We start from the raw sequence: 25,393 nt of genomic DNA, 5'->3' as shown, positions 1-25,393 counted from the left end.
CTTGGCTCTTACAATGTCTGTGCTCACCAGCCCAGCCAATGGCTAGTGCTGTGCCTTCTGCTAAAGGTCAGAGCGATTGTTCTGCAATGCTCATCACTTGCTGGGGAATTAACTCCTCTCCTAGTGGATACCACTAGTAATTGTGCATTGTGGTGAACAAATACCTTAGCAAGCTTACCCCTCAAGTTAGAGAATTCTGAGGCTCCTAGATCCTCTGCAGAATTAAGCTCCAGTGATCTAAAGCAATAATTTGATTAAGAATATGCCCTAAATTTATTTCCCTGTCAGTCCCCCATATCGATTATCCACGTCCCTACGGAATATACTGGGATAACCTCCCAAGTAAACTAATTGCACTTAAATCCTTATCTCAGGGAGTTCCTGTTGTGGCTCACCTGGTTGGGAACCTGCCTAGAATCCATGAGGATTTGGGTTCGGTCCCGGCCTTGCTCCATGGGCTAAGGATCTGGCGTTGCTGTGGCTGTGGTGTAGGCTGGCTACTGCAGCTCCAATGAGACCCCTAGCCTGGGAATTTCCATATGCTGTGGGTGCGGCCCTAAAAAAAAAATCCTTGTCTCACAAGTCCAAAATAATGAGATAGACTGTTTCATGTGGCAGTGAAATTCATCCATGAATGTAAGAAGACATGCGGGGAGACTCAGGACGGAAATGGATGACACGCTTAGACCTTGCTGTTGTGTCTAATGCGAAGTCAAAGCATTACTTATTTGACTTCACCCTTCCAGAAAAAGACCTTAAGTTCATGCTTTGGATCCTGAGATGTATAAACGAGATAATAGATAAAGTTCTCTGGGGAAGTTTTTTTGTTCCCCCCCCTAGAGGTTGTTGGAAAGTAGTCTATTCAGCTTCTTCTTTGGTCATGACACATTCTTGTAAAATGACCTTCTTTGTTGGCTCTGCTATTCCTCGGCTTAGGAAGTGCTCAAAGTTACTCAAATATGTCATTTCCTTGGTCCTGACTAGTTTTAAATTCTGACACCCACCTTCATCCAGGCAGAGAAAGAGTCTTCACGAGAGAACTTCTAAAACAAAGGACATAAGCAGCTGCCACAAAGAAGTAGGTGAGAGGGTGTCATCACCTTAAGTTCTTTTGGACCTATGCCCAGTACACAGAAATGTAAAGGAAGTAATTTCCCTCAGAATAAACATATCAATCAAAAAAAAGATAAAGAAAAGAATGACTTCATTTTTTTGAGGTGTGAAAGAACGCATGTCATATGGAATTTATTCCCAAGTGATGTGATGTCTTTTATTTCTCCACTTGTGCTTTTCTCCAAGCCACTCATAAAAATACTCATCGTGGATAGAATGTGTTGAGTGTTAACTGTGTGCTGGGCATGAGGAAATCTACCGAATGCAAATGATTACATTGACTCTTCCCAAGAAAATGTGTGCATGGTGTCAATATTCTCAGTTCCCACAACAGTGAGCTGCAGGTCTCCCCGTGTCTAGTGGTATGTTAGGAATACCTTCAAAAGGCAATGCTTAAAGCAATAAGCATTTATATCTCTCACAAGCCTTAAGGCGAGCTGGGCTGTTTTCCTGGCCTATGCTGGGCTCACTCGTGCATCTGTGGCCCGCCACGAGTTGGGTAGATGTCTCTGCTGATCTGTTTTTGACTCACTAGCGTGTTTGTCAGTTGGCAGTTGGCTACCCCGGGAGGCTTTTGGTTGAGTCAGCTGAGCTCTCCTCCAGCTGGTCTCATCCCCTGGGAGGCTAGAACAGATTTGTCTGTGTATGCACACAGGTTATTGATGTTCCTCCCAGATGGGCTGCCCAGAGCCACCCCCATGCTCTCAATGCTGTATCACAAGTTTGGGGTCTAGTGGGCCCCTTAGTTCCCTTAATCTATGCACTCTGCTTTTATTAATACAGCCCCCAATTGGGTTTTGTTTTGCTCTTTCTCCTTTATCTCCTCTTCCTTTTTCGAATTGCACCTTCTTGAGACTCTCAGATAAAGAAAACAAACAAGTGGTTACCAGTGGGGAGAGGGAGGGAAGGAGGGGCAAAGTGGCGAGGGGGGGTGTTATTACAGGATTATATGAAATCACATGTGTGGAACTTTTGGAAATGGCAGACCATTATAGAACTGAAAGAGTCTTTCATCAATAGAAAGTAAACCTGCACCTTCTCTTTTTTTGTTTTAATATTGTTTATTTCTATAAATCTGTTTTAAATCTTGTTGCATTAAATTGAATTTGGTTTCTCACCCACAGTAAATGATCTGAAAGAGGGTTCTCATCCTTATATGTGTGCAAATTGTTTTGGAACCAAAGGGCAGACAGCTGCCTTTCCCCCATTTCTTTTTTTTCTCTTCATTTTCTCTTCTTCTTCTCTTCATGGCTTTTGTGAGTTCAGGCCTGTCTTTCTAGTCAGTTTAAAGGCTGTAAACACGCATGCAGTTTTCTAGTCTGTTCATTTATCTTTTTTTTTTTTAATGCTTTTTTATGACTGCATCTGCAGCGTGTGGAAGTTCCCAGGCTAGGGGTCAAATCAGAGTTGTAGCTGCCAACACACACCACAGCTACAGCAATGCCAGATCCAAGCTGCATCTGTGATGTACATGATAACTCACCATAATGCCTGATCCTTAACCCACTGAGTGAGGCCAGGGATTGAACCCGCATCCTCATGGATTCTAGTTGGGTTCGTTACTGCTGAGCCACAATGGGAACTCTGTTCATTTATCATTGAGTGGTGCTCTACTCAGATACTCTTCAGTGCAAGGCTTTGTATTAGCTGCCTGGGACACACATGGGTGAAGACCAGCAATGGTCCTTGAAGAGCATGCAGACTCCTAGGTGAGCACCTATGTGATTTAGAGCAATCTCTTCCAGGTAACCTTGGGCTCTTTTAGGGGGTTCTTCTGTGTCCCAAGAGGACACTTGTGTAGAGAAAGGCTATAGAGCCTAGTGGTGCCAGGGGCCTGTCTGCTTCTCAGACTCTCTTCTTCTGCAGGCTTCCTTGGCGGAGCAGAGGCCCTCATTTGTTTCCCAGCCATCATGCTGGCATCCTCTGCCAACATCAGATGCTGCTGTGGCCTCCCGTCTTGAAGTCTACATTCCCCAGGGCTCTCCTCTCAGCTCCTCCCCCAGGCTCAGGATCTTCCTGTCCTCTGGGGTTGGTGGAAATAATGACTACCCATGGGTCTCTGTGTGGGTGGGGGTGTGGGAGCTGGCCTCAGCCTCCTCTTTGCCTCCCTCTCCCCACCCCCGCCCCTGTGCTGCATTGATGCTGACTATGCTCCTCCGGGGGGCTTGCAGACTCCTGAGGTTTTGCCCAAGGATGCAGCTAACCAAGTTCTGATGTTGTCAAGTCCTCTTAAATTATACTGGTTTTCCTTATCCTCCAACTTGACACTTCACACCAAGGGTGGAGTTGGAACTTGAGCAGTGGAGTCATGCCCCTTATGCTTCCTTTCTTTTGTCCCTAAGCTCCTCCTGAGCACTAGAGGGACCATCTCTTTCCTGCTTGTGAGAGTGTCCTGGTATCTGGTCAGCATCATCACTGTGCTCTAGAACTTGCTTGATGGGGAGCCTTCAAAGCCCACCTCAGTGGAAGTCACTTTTTGTTTTATTTTCTCTCTGCCGTCAAAACCAGCTGTCCACACATCAAACACGTTTGCTTTCACGCCCTTGTCTCACTATATTCTTTAAAGCAGTATCCAGAAGTCAAAGCAGTGAAGTCCCTGTATTCAGATTGGTTCTGCTCTCCCAAGAAGAAAAGAAAGAAAGTCATTGATTTTATAAGGGCAGAGGGAAAAACGACAAGGATGCAGGAGCTAGAACTGCTGGGAACATGGGGGTTCATGTTATTCACTCAACATATATACACAACTGAAATTTTCATAATGAAAAAAAAACTTTTGAAGGTTTAATTCCTGTTAAACTTATGAAGAGATTTTGTATACCAAGGATTAAACAAAGAATCCGGGAAGCAGAGAAGTGACAATGACAGGGCTTGAGTAAAGGTTTCCAAAAGGCTTAATGAGAGTCCTTCACTTTCCCTTCCTCTCTGTATCATCTAAATTTTAGTAACAGAAGGATGGTTCATCCAGCTCCAATCTAGTCTCAGGGAGAGGAGAGAGAAAAGAAAAATAGAAGTGGAAAGAAAAAAGAAAAGAAAACTAAAATCGACTGTTCTCAGGGGAAAAGAAATGACACAAACCCTTTCTCATCCCCGAAGCAGAAGGAACAATGGAAATGAGAGTCAGAAGAATATGGAGAAAGAAACATGGAACTACTAATTTCTCATATTGCTTACTGTCCCATTAGAAAGGGGGAGCTCGAAGCAGTTAACACAGAGCCAGTGCAAGAGTGGTGGAGATAGTATCTCATATTTGGAATAAGATATCTCTCTCTCTCTGTCTCTCTCTCTCTGTCTCTCCATCTCTGTCTGTCTGTCTATCTGTCTGTCTCTCTCTCTCTCTCTCTATATATATATATATGTATATTATATATATATGTATATATATTATATATATATATATATATATATATGTATATATATGGTCCAAGGCATACAGATCCATCCATTAATTCATTCATTTGTAGCATATGCCATACATTTTTCAAACTACTGGGAATACAGCTGAGACCAAAACAAGCAAAAATCCTTGCCCTTATAGAGTTTACTTGCAAAGGGGAGATCAGAGACATCAAATAAAATAAGCAGATCCAAATATCGGGTGTTTGGTGGTCAGGAAGTTGAGAAGCAAAGAGCAGAGGAGATTGAGATGGAACCAGTGGAAAACACGAGAATGGAATCCTGGAAGAAATGAGAAAATCTTTTCACTGCAGAGGGAGTGGTCACTTGGTCAAATGCTACCAGTAGGTTAAGTAAGATTAGAAATGAGATGGGCAACATGCAGGTCTTTGAAGGCATTAACAAGAGACATTTTCATGAAGTGGTAAGAGTGTAAGCCTGAAGGGAGTGAATCCAAGAGAGAATTGATGTAGAGGTAAAGACAAGAATACATATCTCTTTGTAGAGTTTTGCTTCAAAGGGGGATCAGGGAAATGTGGCAATAGCAGGAAGGAAATGTAGCATCCAGAGAAGGAGTTTTGAGCATGGAAGGAACTACACATCAGCTTCATCACTAATAAAAATATTTGTGCAGAGGAGATAAAGGGATGCTTGTTGGGGCAATGTCCTTGCTTTGGCAAGAGGGAATGGGTTCTGGTGCAAAAGTGAAGAGACAGGCCCTGGACATAAACACAGTTAGTATGCATGTCATTCATACTAACTAGGAGAAAGGTGAGTGCATAGTGCAGTTACACACAAAGAAGAAGCAGTGTGTGCTGTGTTCTGCATCCTCTATTTTCCCAGTTAAATAGGAAACAAGATCAAAGGATTGTAGGTCACCGCGCAGATAAAGCTTTTTGGAGCTGCTGTCCTAGAATGTGGTTGGAAGGACAGTGTGTGGTGGTAAGAGAGTGTAATGCTTGGCACTGAGGTTACAGAGAGGCTATGGTTATTTTAATGCCAAGAGCTGGGGAGGATAGAGAGGAGGTAAAAGAGATAAGAGACCAGATTACTGCAAGGATCATCTTCACTGTTATTGAAATCACCAGTTCATGATATGAATAATAATTAAGATCATGAGACTGAGTAAGGAGTTAAAAAATTTTAAAGAATAAGGGTGGGGCAGGGGGTGCGGGTCATGAATCACAGGTCTGCAGTTGCCTGTAACAAAGAGGGGTAATGGGTGGTATAGACTGATGAACAAAAACTTCAAAGTAGGTTTTCAGAGAATTGGGAAGAGGTTGAGGAGGGGGCCATGTAAGATGACATTGAGAGTTGTGCACAAATTTGAGAGGAATCTTTGGGGGAGAAAGAATGACCTTGGGCTCTTAGGTCATTCTTATAAGACCTAGGGGTCTTAGACGCTTCTTATAGTATCTGGTGGAGTGGAGATGAAGATGGCCTCCAAGACACTGGTGATGAGGCTATGATTGTAGGGGAAGTAAGGTGCAGGGCCTGTCCTGGAGCACCCAGAATTCCAGGACACTCTCTTCTTTCTCCTGCCAGATGTTTATGGAAACCAGGGAAGACATGGTGTTACTAGGAACAATGAAGCCTGAGCCCCTTTTCATTCTTGCTGATGTTCTTTTCTCTATTCTTTCATCAATTCATGGACCAAATCTCTCCTGGGTGCCTGCTAAACCAATGCTAGATGGTAACACAGCCATGAGGCAGAAGTCAATGTCTTCTCTCATGGAGCCTTCAAAGTAACAGGGAAAACTTACTTCATTCATTCAACCAAGAATCTATAAGGGGACGTGATCATATTTGCATTTTTTTCTCTTTAAGATTCATCTTCACTATGGAAAATGGAGTCAGGTATGGCAAGAGTGAGACAGGGAAACCAGGTAGGATGTCAGTGTTATAGTCCAAATGAGAAGCAAGAGAACATAGTGGGAAGTTACAGGGATAAAGAGAAGTGGATGGATTTAAAATACATTTCCGTGACGTGTAAACCACTGGACGTGGTGATGGGCTGGGGGTGAGTTCGTGTGAGGTATTCAGATGGAGTTAAAATAGTCATTAAAAAATACTGACACCTAATATTTCTTATATGTTCTGTATATGTCAGATACTCTCCTAAGCCCTTAACAGTCATTAACTCGTTGACTCCCACAGCATTATGACAAGGATGGTAGAAACTCCTCCCCATTTCACAGAGCAAGAAACTCAGGCCTCAAGTGATTAAATATCTTGTCCAAGTCACACTAGCTGTAAATCCATCCCAATGGCCCTGACTTTCCCACTATCCTCTTCCATCTCCCCAAGGGATGTTTAAATATCTGAGTCCCAATATCTAACACCTCGGAGAAGGGGTCAGGGCTGAAAATATTAATTTGGGCCATAATCATTGAAAGTATGACCTAAGGGGGTGGGTGTGGATCTTTGCTTAGAAGAGCAGAACTATCAAGAATCTGAGCTATTGGTGGAAATCGGATGAGTTTCAGAATATTAGAGTGTTGAGAAAGGTTTGCTTTAAAAGGTAGGGGAGGTGGTGTCTCTGAGCTTCTTAGGGCTGCCATACAAAGTCCCACCAACTGGGTGGCTTATAGAAAAGAAAGTTTATTTTTTCACAGTTCAGGTGTAGGTAAATGTGGCTTCTTCCAAGGGCCCTAGAGGATATCCCCTCCCAGCCTCTTTCCTGACCTGTAGTTGCCAGTGTTCCCTGGTGTTCCTTGGCTTGTAGAGGTGTCATTCTGTTCTCTGCTTCATATGACATTTCTTTCTGAGTCTCTGTGTCTCTCCATGTCTCTGAATCTCTCTCCATAGAAGAACACCAGTAATGGGATTTAGAGGCCACTCTATTCCAGTATGACCTCATCTTAATTTGTTCACATCTGCAAAGACCCTATTTATATATAAGAAAGATGCTATCTCTAAATTCTCAGGTTCTGGGTAGACATGAATTTTCGGAGGACACCATTCAACCCACAAGAGTAAGAAAAGATGACATCATAACAAACCATTTTTGTTCCACCTTGATTATGCGCCAGTAGCTTCCAGTTTTTTAGGTCATTTAATTTGAGCTCATCTGCAAAGACCAAAATTCCATCTTCCTTGGGAAGGTTTGTGATCACATAGGACAGTCACTTGGTTATCACTTTCGCCACACGATCACATTTCTCTTTTCTCTGGGTCAGTGGGTATCAAATTTGTTAAAACGGATGCTGGTTCCAACGCTTAGTTTCTAATTCAGTCGTTCAAGGGTGTGGCCCCCAAATTTGCAAGTTCCCAGGTGATGTTGATGTTGATGCTACTAGCGCTCAACCAGATTTTGAGAATCACTGCTCTGCACTCCAAGAAATCTGCTTTTTCCAGCTCTATACTTAAATAACAGAGCTCACGGCTACGTCAGTTATTTATTTCTCTGTTCCCTGTGTGTAGTTCATGACTAGATACACAAAAAGAACCCAACAGATGCAAGACTAATGTTATTGTAATAATGATAATTATCATTCTCTAATCTCACTGCAAGTCACAACGTGCCTTCCCATGCTCTATTTTTTGTCACTTTTGCACTTTTGGTAAGTTGGAGATTGTTGCCCCATTTTACCAAGAAAGGAGATTGTTGCCCCATTTTACCAAGAAACCTTACTCTCAGAGGTGTAAAATAGCTTAAGGAACATCATCATCGCTCTCTGGTAGTAGAAGCTATGTTGCAAATTCCTGCCTTTGCATTCTAGGGCCAGTGCAATCTCAGCCCCTCAGCAGCTGTTTCATAGCCTCAGAACCTGAATTTTGATTCAAAACATCTGGGTGGTACTTCATGGAAAACACAAATTGAGACACCCAAGTCGGTTTTTTTGTTGTTGTTGGTTTTTGTTTTTTGTTTTTCGTTTTGCTCCTGGTTATAAGATTACTGCGGTGGCGGTGTTTTCCTTGTTCTCTTCTTCTTATTCTAGCAGAGGGCTTATCAGCCTAGTTCATCAGAGTACTTTGCTCTCTGTTCCCTCTGTTTGTCCAAAGGGCAAGTTTTGTACCCGTTGGGGCACATTTCTGGACACTAATTCTCTTCCTTCCAAGGGACTGGAGCAGGAGAACATGGTATGCGTTGCGTTCTGTCCCTATTGCTTCAATTTTTCTCCTCTTTGACGTTTCCTCTTTTCAGCATCACAGGTCTGACAAGTAGCAAAGCTGGGATTTGAACCTGTCTAATCCATCTCCAGAACTGTGCTCTAACCATTTCACACTGCCCTACACCCAGACCAAACCAGACCTTCATTTTTCTACCAGAATCTTGCTAAACTCCTGAACTTGCCACTGAAGTTCACAACCTATTCACCCCCACATTTGCATCTTTTGTGTGTTCCAGCAAGACCAGCCTGCCCATGCAGAGCTGTTTCATGCCCCACAACTGTCATAACCACTTATCTCTCTGTGACAGACATCGAGTCATCCAAAACACAAGTTTCAGACTCAGATAACTCTAGATAGGACTCCTGATTTCTTTCCTTTCTTTGCAACCTTGAGCAAGTTACTGACGTCTGTAAACTACCATTTATTCATCTGTAAAATGGGTACAGTAATATCAGCCTTGCTCAGCTGCTGTGATAATTAAGTGGATAATTTTTGCATTGAGTAGCATCTCAGTAACTGGAGATCTTATTATCTGCATCATGCTACCAGACCACTCCCCCACCCCCCGCCTGCTGGAGCACTGAGTTGACTCCTTTCTGCCCAGATGCTCACCTCACTTCTTCCTCATGTGAAAACACTCTAAGAAGAGAGGGTTGTGGGGGTCCCCAGTGAAAGAGAACTGGGTATGGCTTTCTTAACGTAAGGGAAGCCATTTTGGCCTAAGCCGTTTTTGTGATCTAAGCCTGGCCACAGTGCTTGTCCTTGAATAGATCTCAATAAGAATGCTCATAAGAGAAAAAAAGGCAAACTTATCAGGCAAGAAAGGTAGCAATAGCAAAGATAACCAATCAGTTGTGAAGACTCCCATTTCCATTTCAATGGTAAAGACTAGTCTAAACACTGTCTTGAGCTGATTTGCAGAATTTAAATTCCCCAGGCTTTCAACCACCAGATCAGCTGGAATCTAAAGGATGATGTTGATTTTTTGTGATTGTCATGGCTTAATTAAATCTTGAGCTTTGCCTGCTACCCAAGCCCCTTCATGAATATGCATGTAGCCATAGCCTAAGACCTCCCCAACTTTGTTGTTGTGGAGACACTGCTTTGGGAAAGATCCCTTTGTTACCCTTACTTGTTGCAAGTAATGGTAAACCCTTCCTTCTCCCCATCTTTGGCTTGGTTGTGTCTTTTGGTTTGATACTAGCCAAGAGGTAAACCCAGTTTTCAGGTAACATGATGAGTCATGCCATGATCCCCATTACATTTTTATTTCTCTCAGAGCCATGGTGCACTGGAGAATAAGTATCTTCCTAAAGCCATCACCTATTTATGTCTCTGCTCTCTGCCACTTTCATACAATATATAGCTCTACAAAGAGCCCCTCTATCTGGCATAAGAAGCTGAAATGCCTGAGCCCTCTCTTCTTCTCTCCCTGCCAGCAGTACCAAACAAACCTTGGATGTAGCAAGTGATTTCGCATCCAAGTACAATGGCTCACATGCCTTTCTTTCTCAGGCTTCCTCTCACCTTAACCTGGGCAACCTTTTACATCTCCACAACTAAGTTCAGGAGTGTCACCTCCTCTGGAAGCCTTCCCTCTGTATCCACTGAGGCTGGGTGAGGAGCTCAAGGGCTGAGCTGTTACACACAGTGATATAAAATTCTGTTTATGTATCCATGTTCCTCCTCCAGACTTGGAGCCCCTTGAGTATAGGGTCTGGGGCTTTGCTCTCTTTTATCTACAAGGATCTATGCAGTCCCTGATGTACAGCAGGATCTCAGTTTACTGCATGAGTGAATGTCTTTATGAATTAGCAGGAGAATGCCTGGCACAATGGTGGGGACACAAGCTACCCTGAATCCCTGCTTACTGACCTGGTCTTAGTTAGATTAAGTGTGCTGCTTCTGGAATTCCTGGGAGACTTCCTGATGAAAATGACCTGGCCAGAAATGAAACATGTGAGTTCTGCCTGAGGAGTTACGAGGCAGCCTATGAAAAGTCCTCTTCTCTCTGTGAGTGCCACATCCAAAGCTTTCTTGCTTCCATCCACAAACTTGAGCTCTCCTATGGCCAGGGGAACAAATGCCTCCAGGGTTGAGATGAGTAGGGTGTGGGCAAACTTAGGCATAGATTATCACCCAAGTATGGCAGGTGAAGTTGCCACAAGTCAAGGTATTTTGCCAGGAAGTTTCTGTATATTTTCCTGGCTTTCCAGTAAAGTACAAACAAACGCCCGGGGCATATCACTTCCAGACATCGCCCTTCCCTTCAATCATCCCTTAGAACCTCATCTTCTTGCTCCTTCACTCCCATCCTTCCCTGGTGTTCCCTTCCACCCCTACGGGGAGTTGCCTCTGTGCTGCTCCAATATTCACACCACGCAACCCATCTAACTGGATCTACCCAGCTCCCAGACAGGCTCTGTAAAGCCTTTGCTGGACTAGAAAGCTCTTTCTCCAAGTTCACATTTGTAAGCTCTAGGCTGTTCTCTGGTGTTGCAGGATGGGGAAAATAACACCTCATTTATTTCCATTTCCATCCCAGTCACTGTGGCAGCCATGCTCTGTGACAAGGCTCCGATTATGAAGCTGCTGGCTGGCACAGTCAGCAAATGACTAATTCTAACACAGTTTTCAGGGTTAGTTAAACTGCAGGGAAAGAAAAGGAAAGACGAAAATAGAAGTATCAGCAATTGCTAAGTTGAAACAAATATTATCTGGGACAATAGACTAAATCAGGAGATGTTAATTCAATGTATTCAATACATAGGCAGTTGGGGACATGTAAGAGTGGAGACAGAGTGTCTCCCCTCACCCAGTGGACAGGGCGAGAGAGAACTCGGATCCACCCAGCCCTGAGCTTTGGAGAAGTCATCACTGTTTTAGGCTCACTTGTAAAAACATGGGGTTGGACTAGACGGCTGGTACCTATGGGTCTTCTTACCACAAGGAATCTCTCTTTTGTTGCTTTTGCCTCATGGATCCAATGTTTTAAAAGGATTCATCCCAAAATAAAAGATGGTAGTTTTCAGTTAGTACTTAACTCATTTCCCAATGTTTTGTTGATTGAAGATGGAAAATTACTAATCAAAATTATTAATCAACAGGGATCAGACTGTAATTCCAACTTGGAGCATGGTTTATTTAATACTTTAATCTGTTTATAAAGGGTTTTTTTTTTTTTTTTTGCTTGTTTGTCTTTTTAGGACTGCACCTGTGGCATATGGCGGTTCCCAGGCTAGGGGTCCAATCAGAGCTGTAGCTGCCATCCTACACCACAGCCACAGCAATGCAGGATCTGAGCCATTTCTGTGACCTACACCACAACTCACCACAGTGCCGGATCCTTAACCCACTGAGCGAGGCCAGGGATCAAACCTGTGTCCTCTTAGATGCTAATCAGAGTTGTTTCTGCTGAGCCACAACAGGAACTCGCCATTTATAAAGTTTAACACAAATTACTATGGACTATCTTTTAGGCTTTTTAAAATATTGAGAACTGCTCATCCCCTCCCCTTTCCTGCTCATTGTTCCCTTGCTGGTCCTTTGGTGAATATCTGGATGAGAAGCATGTATTTGTTAAGAAATTCAAGTTGACTCTTCGGTTCTTGTGTGCAAATGACTTTCAACTCCATAGACCTGAATTTTTGCATTACTTTATTCTCACTGATTATGAGAGTTCTTCAAGGATAAGTAAAATTGGGTTATTTATGAAAATAAATCCTGCGCATTGCCGGAAGTTACCGAGGGCTCGAATTCAATACTTTCCTAAATGTGTCTTGTCATGCAATACTTAGAAATGTTGCAGGGCTCCTCCTACTGTGAATGGCTCATGCAAACATCACTAGAGAATAATATTTCACATTTTAAAATTCATCTTAATTTAAAAATTAAAAACAATCTAAAGATTAAAGTTATTGTATCATTAAAAAAATCTTTTGAGATGGGTTATACTGTTTGACAGAGGAAATGAAACCTACTTAACTTTAGCAATGGCCGTTATAAAATCCACTCTCACTCGAGGTGTTGGAGAAGAAACCAAGCTCGGAAAGCTTGATTTGGTTCAGAACCAAGTTCTGAACTTGGCCATGTTTGAGTCTAGTATTCCTTTTATAGGCAATTATGAGTGCATTATTTCCTTTTTCTTCCAGACTTTGTTGGCAGTAGGATTCTGTCACTTAATATTTGAAAAACTTACTAATCCCCTTCTTGCAGAGTACCAGTGTAGGACAGACTGCTCATCTACATTTAAGGGTAGTAGATTGAATAAAATGGCATCCGAAATGTATTAACACAAAGTAGGTGCTCAGTAAATTAGGTGATGGACAAATTCTTCTGGAGAGATAATCAGCTCTCACTTTTTCACAAATGTTTTATTTGGTTTAAAAGAATGTCACCATGCATTACATTACATTGCTTGTTCTTGTGGTTTTGTTTTGTTTTGCTTTTTAGGGCCTCACTAGTGGCATGTGGAGGTTCCCAGGCTAGGGGTTGAATCAGAGCGACAGCTGCCCGCCTACACCACAGCCACAGCAGTGCAGGATCCAAGCTGTGTCTTTGACCTACACCATAGCTCACGGCAGTGCCGGATCCTTAACCCACTGAGTGAGGCCAGGGATCGAACCCGAAACCTCATGGTTCCCAGTCAGATTCGTTTCTGCTGAGCCAAGACGGGAACTCCCACCATGCATTGCATTTCTTAATAGCACTTCAGAATTTTCAAGATACTTACATGCTCTTATCATGCTTTGTCTAGAAGCATCTCTCCATCTCTCCCAGCTCTTTCCCAGATTATTGATCATGGAGTCACACTGAGATTTGAGAAGAAGGTGTGTATGTAGGGGAAAGATCATCCCAAAGCCAAAGAGAGGGATTATTTATCCAAAAAATGTCCACTGCATCCCTTCTAAGACAGGTCTTAGTGAATAAGAAAGGCAGAGTCATTGGCTTCCTTGATGGGCAAGTACCCAGACCCAGGCAGTCAGGTTCATTCCACCCAGGGCTAGAGAGGCAACTCGCCCTTCATCTTCTTTGCTTACCTGCAAATGAACACATCAGAACCAGGTGGAATTAAGTGGGCATGGATTCGAGGAAAAAACAAACAAACAAACATTAAAACCCTCCACTTAATCTCTAGGACTTGGGTCATATACCTTCCTTATCCTTTATAAGCCTCTAATGGGACCTACCTGACAGGTTGGCTGGAAAAGATTCAGGAAGGTAACGCATATCACATAACATACCTGGCATGCTGAAGCTGCTGGATAAGGATTAAGGATTAAAAATTGAGGACAGAAGGGTTCCTCTGGATTTGCTCAATAACATCTGTATCATATTACACAAGTAGTAGTACAGCACTATATAGAAACATATAAATTTCATTCATAAATTTCACATAAATCTCAACATCCTCTCCAAACCCCTACTTCCATCTGCCGATGTCCTCATTCTCCACTTGATCACAAGCAGGCATGACATCAGAGGAGCTGTGATCAGGGTGGCGTGGCCACTTCTGGATTTATATTCTTCTTTGAATATAGCATGGAACATTGCCGTGTTTACAAATGAAATTTGTTATAGCTGGAGAACCTCACTTGGGCATTATTTTTTAAGTGTGTACATTGCTACCGATATTCCCGGTATAAATAGCATGGCAGCGCAGAAAATGTGACACAGCTTTCACTATAAATGCTTAAAAGAGGCCCTCAGGATTACAGACTTAATATGATGAATAGTATTTGAATTCCCACTCAGGTCCTTTGGAGAAGGAATGGAGATTGAGGGGAAAGGGGCTCAGGGTAGCGTGTGACGGGGTTGAAAGGGGAAGGATGGAGTTGGATACGGAGCGGGAGGTGAGTGAGAGGGAGAGAACCAAGGCTCACCCTGCTGTGCGAAGGGCATGGGGTACAGAAAATAGGACAGAGGCTGGGTGTGGGGTGGGGTGGAAAACTTGGAGTTAACTTCAGAGGTTTCAGGGACCATGAAGAATTTCCTGTGGAGTGCAGGGGGACACGGGGCTGGTGGCCTTGCACTTGACTGTGAATGAGAAGGCTGGGGTGTTTGCTGGAATGGAGGGTTATGGGTTGCTGTTCATGGGGGTGTGAAGTGGTCATAGGGGAGAGGATGAGGGGTCACCCTGGAGGGTGAGGTGGTTGTTGGGGCAGGAGGATTGGGGTTGCTCGTGGCATGGGAACGGGGCTGTCGGCCTAGAAGATGGGTGTTCCTGTGGAGAGTGATTTTTGCCTTAAGACTAATGGAGTGTAGAGTGGTTTAGGGAAGATAGATTGGGGTTTATTGTGGGTTGGGAAGGGACTATGAGGGAGAGTGGGTGGGGTTTACTGGGGAGTGTGAACTACAAATTGTAGAAAGGGAGGATTGGAAGCGAATTAAAATGTAAAAATGTTCTGGGAAAACAGAATTGGCTTTTTTTCCTCCACACATTATTTTAAACATTTTTTTCAATTATTATTATTTTTAATAGTTATTATTTTATGGCAGACCTTAGAGCTGGGGGGTGGATGGTGGACGGGGGCTCACTGGGGATGTGAAGTGGTTGTGTGCAGGGAGGCTGAGGCGTGTGCGGCGACTGGCTGTAGGATGAAGTCAAGGCGCGTTCTGTGGATCCGAGGAACGTGAACGTGCTGCGGGGGAAAAGGACCAGGTTTTATTGCTTCATGTGACCTGATTGTGGGGCGGCAGGGTTGAGGGTTCCTGTAGCCTGGGGAGGTGTTGTCAGTGTGGGTGGGGTGTGAGTTTCTCACGGAGAGGAAGGACTGAGGACAGAGGACTGGGTTTGCCCTATGGAGTGTGGAGTGAGCGTGGTGGGGGAGGCTGGGGGTCCATTCCGCACAGTGAAGGGGCAAAGAGCCAAGACTGGGGACTCCTGTACAATGTCAAAGGGCGGGGGGCAGGGGGGTGAGCATGTGGCTCTGAAGGGTTTGTGGTGGAGAGGGTTGCTTTGCACTGTGGAGTGTGACGGGGTTGTTTTGGGTGAGCTCTGGGGTTTCCTAGGTGGGGGGTGAGTCAGGTGTTCATGGGGGGATTGGGGTTCACTGTGGAGTGCGAAGTGGCTGTGGGAAGGGACAATAGGCAGTTTGGGAATGTGAAGGTGCAAAGTGAGACGATCAGGGTTCACAGTTCATCAGGGGGCTGTCGGGGGGCCTTCAGGACAGTGTCAGTCATGCACTGGTTTTCTGGAGAGAGGATTGGGCTTCTTGTGGGAGGAGGTGTGTAGAAGTGTGGGGAAGGAGAAAGCCTTGGCACTTTCCATGGGGTGTGAGGTGGTAGCGGAAGTGGGGCGAGCTTGACTGGGGGCATGACATTGTTATGGGGTGGGGGTGTGGGAACGCTGGGGTGAGAAGGGCTTTGGGGGGATTCAGGCTCATTGGGGTGGAATGCAACTGAAGGGGGGAGCGTGCCTGGTGTGCAGTGGGAAGCAGCTGCGGGAGCAGGAGGATTGGTAATTTCTGTGGAGCATTCGGTGGGTTGGTGGAGTGAGAATTGGGTTCTCTGGGGAACGTCAAGGGCTTGTGGGGCAGGGTGGACATCATGGAGGGGTGCAAAGTGGTTCTTGGAAGAAGGACTGGGGCTTTTCTTGGAAGAGGAAGTGGTATGGGAAGGGATGATTGGGGATTCCTGGAAAGCGTGAAGTGGCTGTAGGGGCAAGACTTTTACTGTGGGGTGTGAAGTGGTTGCAGCAGAGATTAGGTGCTTCGCTTGGACTGCAGTTTGGTCGTAGGAAGGAGGACCGGGGCTTCCGTTGGATGTGAAGTGGCTTGGGGAGGGCGAGCCTGTGGTTTTGTTGTGGACTATGACATGCTTGTTGGGCTGAGAACTGGATTGGCTGTGGAGTAGGGGGTACTGTAGGGAGGGATGGTTTTGGTTACGGTGGACGGTGCGTTGGTCATGGCAGGGAGGCGTGCCATTTCCTAGGGAGCATGGAGCCACTGGTGGTGGGCTGTGGAGTGACTGCTAGTGGGAGGATGATGGTTTCTTTTGGAGTGTGACGCGGGCTTCTGAGTTCTCTCTGGATGGCTCTTTTGCTCCTTCTCTCTCCACAGACTGTCTCCCACATCTGACCAGACATGTCCCTCCTTGGGTGGCAACCTAGACTCAAGAGAGCTGTCCCCCACCTGACGCCCCTATGTTCTGCCTCCTCTTCAGCAGATACTTCTTTGAGCACCTATAATACCCAGCCCCAGGAACAGGAAAGACTCTAGGAAAGAGCTCTCGTCTGAAAGCAATAGAGAGGCTCATGCACAGAGGAAACACGTTATTGAGTCTCAAGTCAGCCCTAGACTCTCCAGAGAGTAGTAGATACACCCTCTGGTTTTCCTCTCAAGTATCCATTCTTCCTGAAAAGCTGGCATCTGGCATTTGAGATGGACGTGGTCTTCTGGTAATGAGCACAGATCCAGAAGCAGCTTTTTCTGGAGGGATTCCAAACAGAGCATACGAGGTATCACAGACCCAGGGATCCTAACACTAGTGAGCCCTGGTACCTCTGGGACAAGGACATTCCAGGGAAGCGTGGAGTAATATGGCGAAGAACTGGCCCGGGAGCTGGACACGTGTTCAACCCTCAGGAACAGCCTCTTCACATCCTGGGTCTGTCCTTGACAACATCGAATTCATTTTCCTTGTTGTTGCAGGACCAACATGCAGCACAGGCTCTGTTAATGAGAGGGGCCCTGGAGAACATATTTGGGGCAATGCGGTAAATTCATGGAGAAGAAGGCAGGATGTAAGGAGCCCATTCTGTGGGCACAGACTGATGCAGGTGCAGGCTGATTCTGGAGTCCTCAGCTGGGGTGCAAGCTCCTGACCATGAGAGGATGGGCTCTCTCTGGTGTAGGACTCTGGAAATCTTTCCTGGAACCTCAGCCTGGAGTCTTTTACTTTAGCCTCTTCATCCATTGTGGAAGCTATCAACATAATAGATGAGAGATTTAATGGATCCCCTTCTTCTTAAAAGAGCTAGGTTTAAGTATGTAGTCTGTAGTAAAGAAACATGACTACTACAATTACTGATTTGCTTTGGAACTTTGAACAAGTCCACCTGCACAGATCATCTGGCCTTTATAGGGGCATAACAGCCTGATGGCTCAGGGCAGGGTCTCTGGAGTGATGTTTGACTCCTGGCTGTGACACAAGTTATGTGGGCAAATTATTCCACCTCCTTGATTTTCTGTTTCTTCCTCCAAGAATTGAGGACACTGGGGCTTCCCCATGGGGGAGCTGTGAGAATTAAACATGTAAATTCCTATCCGGTACTTAGAAAAATACCTGTGACATATGAAGCACTGGGCAAAGATTAATTGTAATTTTCACCCTCTCTGAACCTCGGTTTTCTCTTTTATAAAATTGAAGTGATGTAATTCGACTCATAAAGTCATAGTGACAGGTTTCCAGTGATGCATTTGATGATTCTTTCCTTCCTTCTTGAGTGGGGAAGTGAAGAAATGGCTGTCAGTCAAAACTTGAGGACCACCCAAGGCAAATCTGACCTACTTATCAATTTTGAACTGTTTCCTCCCCTTTGGGCCATCTAGAATTAACACTACATCCTAATGAAATTCCCTTGCGGTACAGCATGCTAAGGATCCAGTGTTGTCACTGCAGCTGCTAAGGTCACTGCTGGGGCACAGGTTCAGTCCCTGGCCGGAGAACTTCCATATGCCACAGGTGCAGCCAAAACATACAATAACATAAAATAAAAAATAAAGCTATTCCCTAAGAACAACGCATGACCCAGGGGGAGACAGACACAGGAGAGAATTAAACAGCCATGTTGAGCTGACTAAGTTGTCTACTTTGAGTGAAGCTTTTAACATTTATTTTAAGCTTCCACCGAGCAAAGCAATTTCAATAAGATTTTTGTTATTGTTGCTATTTGCTTTATGGTTTTTTTTTTTCTGTTTCACTTTGTTCTTATTTTCTGGCTTTTAAATGCCTTTCATGTGCCTTTTTTGGGCAATGATAGTTTTTTTTCTCTCTCTCTCTCTCTCTCTCTCTCTCTCTACACTTCATCCTGTGAAAAACATCTAATAATTAGATCAAAGCTATTTTTTATTCTCACTGAATAAGTTCTCTACTATGGAAGGCCAGGCTTTGGGAATGTAAGTTCCTTCCTCGGCAATTATCAGAACCACTCTGGAGAACACAGAATTTTGGAGAAAACAGTGAAGAGATTTTCAGGTCAGAGAAATAGTTGACACTTGGTCCATTGACGTCTTTCTTTTCCTCATTTGAATTGTAGTCTCTATATCAGCTGAATTAACTTTCATTGCAGGCCACAATAAAACCCAACTCAGATTGGCTTGGGGACCAGGAAGAAGCTGGCATGAGTGTTGCATTCATTTATGGCCCGAAGCAGACTCACTGTCTTTAGTGCTGCTGTTTCTAAGGCAAAACAGAAGCTAGTGGCAACAGCTCTGTGTTCTCCTGGGTTTCTATCAGCAGAGAGGGTGATGCTTCTCTTACCCACAAGATTCCCATACAGGTCTAGGGCCTGAATTCCAGTGGATTGAATCCGATCATATGCCCATATGTGGGCCAGTCAGTGGAGCCAGGACAATGCCATATGTTGATGATCAAGGCCTGAGTCATATATTCACCCAGAGCATATGGATGGAGATTGGAGAAGGGTGGTGTCCCAGGGGAAAATCAGCAAGTTGTTACCAAAATAAGGAAGAAGGGACCCTAGCCATCCCAATCAAAGCAGTTATCCACCAAGGTCATCTCTAGATTCTGTTTGGACCATCAGTTGAAGAAAAGAACAGGTCTTTGCCATTAAAATTCATGTGCATATTGATCTGAAGGAAAGGTGTGCCTGATGGTTCTCCAACCATCCTGGTCACTGGGTTTAGAATCCTAGGATTTCAAAGTCACACTCTGGATCAATAATTTTCAAGCAGGAAAGACGCACCACACAAGGGGAGGGGGAGGGGAGGATAACTGAGTATTGTTGTGAAGGGGTGTGATGTGGTACAGAAACGCACACCTAATGTTACAAGTTCATGTCCGTCAAATACAAATCAAAGCCTTTTTTTAGAATAGAAACCACAAGAGGAAAAAGAAGATAGCATTGTCTCAGTCAATGGCAATGGCTGAGGCAACACTTGGATTCTATGTACCAGCAAGTTCATCATCCAAAAAGAGGAAGCATGCTTCTCTCCCCCCCTCCCCATGAAGGGCATGTACTGGAATTCCAATGGCAAGAGATTACTATGGAAAAGAACTATCACGTTGTGTTGAAATATTCCATTTCAGATTTGCTAAAAGGTCACCTAATCAGGGATGTCTCCTCTGACCCCCAAACTTAAACTTATACCCTGCTGTTTATTCTATATTTCCTGCACAGCCTTCACCACAGGCTGGAATTATTAATTTTTGATCCTGATTGTTTTCTCTTCTGGGCTAGACTAAATGCTCTCTGAGAACATAGATCATGTCTGTTTTGTTTTCACAGTATATCCAGCCCCTGATTGTTTGGGAAGGAGCATTATTTCAGTCAGGATAGAACAGGTTCTGCTGTGTAACAGATAAATCGCTGCATTGCAGGGGCTTAGAAAAAGAAAGATTATTTCTCATTCACACAAAGGCGACTTCAGTTTGGGCATCTTTCCTTCATCTTACAGGCATGCTGTATAGAACCTACAGCCCCCAGGGTCACCAAGGCAGAGGATGAGAGGGACAAAGGAAGGTTTTAACTGATTCGATTCACAAGTTACGTGTATTATATCCACTTATGTCCATTGGCCAAAGTCACATGGCCCCAGCTGTTAGCGGGGGACACTCGGAAATGTAGGTGATGACAGATGTATGAAGAGGGTTTCCTGGCTCAACCACACAATTATTCCTAACTTTTCTAGTTTCCACGAGGAGGAATTTACACTAAATCCTAAGGGCTCTCTCTGCGCCCTCTCTCCTTGGGAGGAGGGGTAACTCAGGTCCTAGGTCCTTTGAGAGATGGAGCTGGATTTGTTGGCACTATCCCTCTCCTGCTGTCATTCTCTGGGGGTGTATCTGACAGAAGAGAGCACATCTTCCACCCTGGTCCTCTGGGTTGCGGCTTTGGCTGTAGATGATCCCCCAAAACGTTCAGGAGTGGGATTCCCTGTGATGGGCCGGAGGGCATGAGAATGGATGTGTCAAGTGGTTTCATTCTGGGCTTTGGTTTTGGAACAGCCATTCCTGCTGCTCCCTTTAGACTTCTACCCTCAGTGGTGTTTCTCTACAGTCGTGGTGACGTTCTAGTCTCCATCTGCCTAATAACTGCAGTGTTCTCCTCTCCATTGCTCCTGAATTCAGGCAGGAAACAAGAGGGGTCCTGAAAGACCCTGCCACCTGATACCATTTTATCCTAAGAGGTGCTTGGGAAGCACCCAATGAATGAATGAGCCTGGAGGAGCCCTTGGACATCTAATTCAACTTGCTCCTTACAGGAGCCCAGAGAGGTGATCACTTCTCTTGACTGCTGATCTCCAAGTTTCTACTCCATCTAACACGGCTAATACTGTACCCAGAGAGGATCTCAGGCAGCATCTGTTACCTGGCACAGTCCATGGTTTAGAGACCTTTCCCACAGGGAAAAGGAAGACTTAAAAAAAAAAGAATTAAACTTCTTTGAGTCTGTTACATACTATTCTTTTATAGGAGGCAGAGGGGAAAATTCTTTTCCCCTTCCATTCCTATTACCCCAACTATTGAATACTCTGGGGCGGGTGAATCATTCCCAATCTGAGCTAATAATCCTTGAAGCAACCTTTTCTTTCTCGACCATAAAAAGGCAACAGCTTGTTAATCACACAACTATTTAACCCAGTCCCTCCCTAGTTCTACAGCGGAGCTCCAAGCCCGTAATTTATAATCTACCCACCCACACTTACTGAAATGAGATTCTTGTTCCCACAGAAAAGAACCCCGCAGTTGCACAAGTCCCAACTGTTTTCCAGAGAGTGATAAAAAGGAGAAGGGAAAGGCCTGGAGTTGTTTGATAGGCTTCTAAGGAAGTCAGCGAAAGATGAAAGAGCGCACTCGCAGGTACACCGTGTGAAGCAGCGTTCCTGCAGATGGCCATAGAGCTCCCACACTCCACCGGGGCGTGCTCCCTCCCGCTTTGATCTAGAAGCATCACGAAGGACTGATAGTTAGAGGGGCGCTCAGGGTCAATGCACCTGTCCCTGCCCCCAAAGCAATAGCAGGCAGGAAGGAAGACCATCCATGAAAAGAATGCCGTGGTAAGGGAGCGCTTAGGCCGGGGAAAAACTTGGCACAGCAGAAAGGGAGAAGGCTTCAGGATCATACACACAGGGTTTTGGTCTCAGACCTGCTGCTTACTTCCTGGGAAAGTCAAAACGTATAACTACTAAGGGAGTCTATGTGCCAAGAACTATTTTCAGCACTGCAGGCATGACCATCTGTGAGCCCTTAGCAGACCCTCCTCAGTAGCACCTGCTCCGAGCTAGGCAGTCTTCCCCTTTAAAATGAGGATAATAAATTCTATACCATGCAATTGTTGTAAAGGGAGAGGCTAATGTAGGGACCCTGTCTGGTCTGCCGTCAGCCTGCAGACAGCAGAGGTGGTGATTCTTCTGCACTCCTTGGGAAGGGCTGGTTCCAAGGTGTCTTGGAGGATGCGGGCCATTCATGTGAGGGCCCAACACCCAACTGCAATGCTGGAGAGAATCCCAGCTAAGGAAAGTGTGGGCTCAGAAACCAGGGTTTGTGTGTTGACTCCCTAACCATCCCAGAGACCAGAGGAACCCCTGGATTAAAAGGTACTTTACAGGGGACACTGGGAGAGGATCAGAAGGGACTAGGTTTCTGGGTTGGGAACATGGGACTAGAAGTCAAAGATGGACTTGCTGTGAGGCCTCTGGAAGTTTGGAAGGAGAGACGTGAGCTTTGACTTTCCACCATCCCTCACTAGAGAGGCAGGAGTGGACAGAGCAAATCAGTCTGTCCTTGGGAGATGGGCTAGAGGCAAAGAGGCTGTTAATTCTCTGTGGCTCTTTCCCAGATCCCTTCCCACTGCCCCAGCACAGCCCAGGTCCCTTGGGCATAACTGCCCCATTCATGGCCCTCTCACATGGCCTGAAAATCCATTCTAGAAATGTCTGTCTCCTAAAGTGGAAATTCCTCCTAAATAATAACTCTTCTGTGACGCTGGTGTACCCGTGTTGGCACTAAGTAAACCTTATGCACTATCCGACATAGAGAAATGTTTACGTGTATACAAGCACCCTTTTAAAAAATTTACAATAATGCTATAGAAACTATTTGGGGCCTTTTTTTTCCTCTTGAAGTTTAGAATTACATCCTATCTTTTTAATGGTTACAAATATTCCACCATATAGATATATTATAATTACCTTAAGCATTCTAATACTGATGGATGTTTAATTTTTCTTTCTCAAGTAAATCCTCCATAGTCTTGGTCTGCATCACCGATAGTTCTAACAACAGAATCTCAGACATGGTCATCATACTGTCATGCGCATAGGGAAGCAGTAAGTGGTAAACAACAAAAGCTCTGGCTCTAGACCACAGCGACTGGTTGTGTGACTTGAGTAAGGTATTTAACCCCTCTGAGCCTCAGTTTCCTTACTTGACACTGTAGCTGATAATAGCAGTGAACAAATAGGATTGTTGCAAAGAATAAATGAATATATATATATATATATATATATATATATATATATATATATCATATAAACAAGGACCTGGCATCTAGTAAATGTTCTATGAATGTTTGCTCTTCTACTTATGTTATTTATAATCACATAGCTGTGTCCCACAAGGTTGGGAAACCCTTGAGGACAATGACCATGTCTCACCCAGCCATGTGTTCCAAACCTCCACAATCTGGCACTGAGAAGGTGCTCTGGACATATTTGCCAGATAAATAAGAATCTCAGTTGTGGAAATCAACCATTGAGTTGGTTGTTGCTCAATATCCCCCAGTAAGAGGTTCATTAGTTTGGATTAAATCTCTATCCCCAAATATATATTGAGCCTTTCCAGTCTTTTACCCCTTAGTTTGGAAGGAGTTTAGTAGATATTTTCTGGAGACAGAGATTAATAGGAGGAAGGAGAAAGGCACATGAGGAATCCAGGTGCTCTGGGGAGAAAGCAGAGCAGACGTGAACAGGGAAGCAGAGAGCATAAGAATGGGAGTGGGCAACCTGAAGACCAGTGTCAGTGGCTCACCAAATTTTCCCAGGGTTGGCTCTGTACCTGTGAAATTATATTACAGCCAGGCTCCTATTCACTTAATTGTGTCTGATCATGCCGTCTTCCATCAACAGGATAAACTTGGAATGAGGAAGTAAACAAAGAAAGACGCTAACAATTATTGAGTGCCTACTGTATAAAAAGACTTTTGAATAATGATCTTATTTGAATCTCACAGACACCCCCTACTCCTGAGGTGGGTATTGTCATCCCCTCCCTACAGATGAGATAACCAAGACACAGCCATATGTAGTCAAACAGCCAGGACACACAGAGCAGTAATTTAAACTCTGACCTCTGTACTTCCCTGTTCTAACCCTTTCTTCCTGTTTAAGCAGAACCCAAACACTCACTCCCAAGGAACAAAGCATCGTCAGTTTAGCATTCTGGCTTCCTGCACCAGGCAGGAAAGGAGACAGTATATTAACTTTAAATCCCATCCATTAAACTGCCAAGAAACAAGCACAGTCATTAGCCTTTGTTTCTGCTTGGGTACCATGGTTAGAGACGCAAAGGTGTTGAAACAGGTAAAAGTTAAGTCCGCCCAGTGGACAAGTGGAAACTTGCATCTTCAGGGAACAGATAATGTTGAAAGTTCTGTAGCTGGAGGGAATCCAGCACAGCTGAATGTCAGTGTTCAGAGTTTTACATAAATTTCCTTTCAATCATCAGCTTCCATCTTGGTTGTAAAAAGAGGGGAAAAGGAAAGAAATAGAATTTTGTTCTTCATTTTCATCTTTGACTCTATCAAACTGTGGTTCCAAGTTAAAAGGGGGGGGAGGGGTGGATCGGGTCGTTGAAATGATTCGATGTATTTCCACAAATTTGGTATTTTCGGAGTTCCCGTCGTGGCTCAGTGGTTAACGAATCCGACTGGGAATCATGAGGTTGCAGGTTCGATCCCTGGCCTTGCTCGGTGGGTTAAGGATCCGGCGTTGACTTGACCTGTGGTGTAGGTTGCAGATAAGGCTCCAATCCCACATTGCTATGGCTCTGGTGTAGGCTGGCAGCTGCAGGTCCAATTTGACCCCTAACCTGGGAACCTCCATATGCCGCAGGAGCGGCCCAAGAAATGGCAAAAGGACAAAAAAAAAAAAAAGAACTTGATATTTTCTGGAAAAAAGCACAGATATATTTATACATTGGGAATATATGGACAGCTTAGGCATCTGAATCATTTATATCCTAGAGTAAAATCTTAGATTTATTTTCTGTAGTACACCCAAGGATTTGATAACACAAATCTTCTGTTACCTTGTGTGTTATCGTCTCTTCATGGGGAAATAAAATAGAGACTAGAATTTATTTTCCACCTGTATAGGTGGGAAACCTGAGGAACTAGGATGAAGGAACTCATTTAGGGTGCAGAAAAATAAAAGGCATTTTTAAAAGAAAGAGAATCAACTTATCCTGGGCCCTATAATCATAAATGTCAAGGAGACCTTATCAGTTGCCCTATCACAGGGATCCTCTATGGCTTGGCCATCCAAACCCTGCTTCAGACGTGCTCAAAGAAGATACGATGTTTTCTCTC

This window comes from Phacochoerus africanus, chromosome 6, assembly GCF_016906955.1.
Source record: "Phacochoerus africanus isolate WHEZ1 chromosome 6, ROS_Pafr_v1, whole genome shotgun sequence".
Classification (NCBI taxonomy): Eukaryota; Metazoa; Chordata; class Mammalia; order Artiodactyla; family Suidae; genus Phacochoerus; species Phacochoerus africanus.
This window is presented reverse-complemented; position numbering follows the sequence as displayed.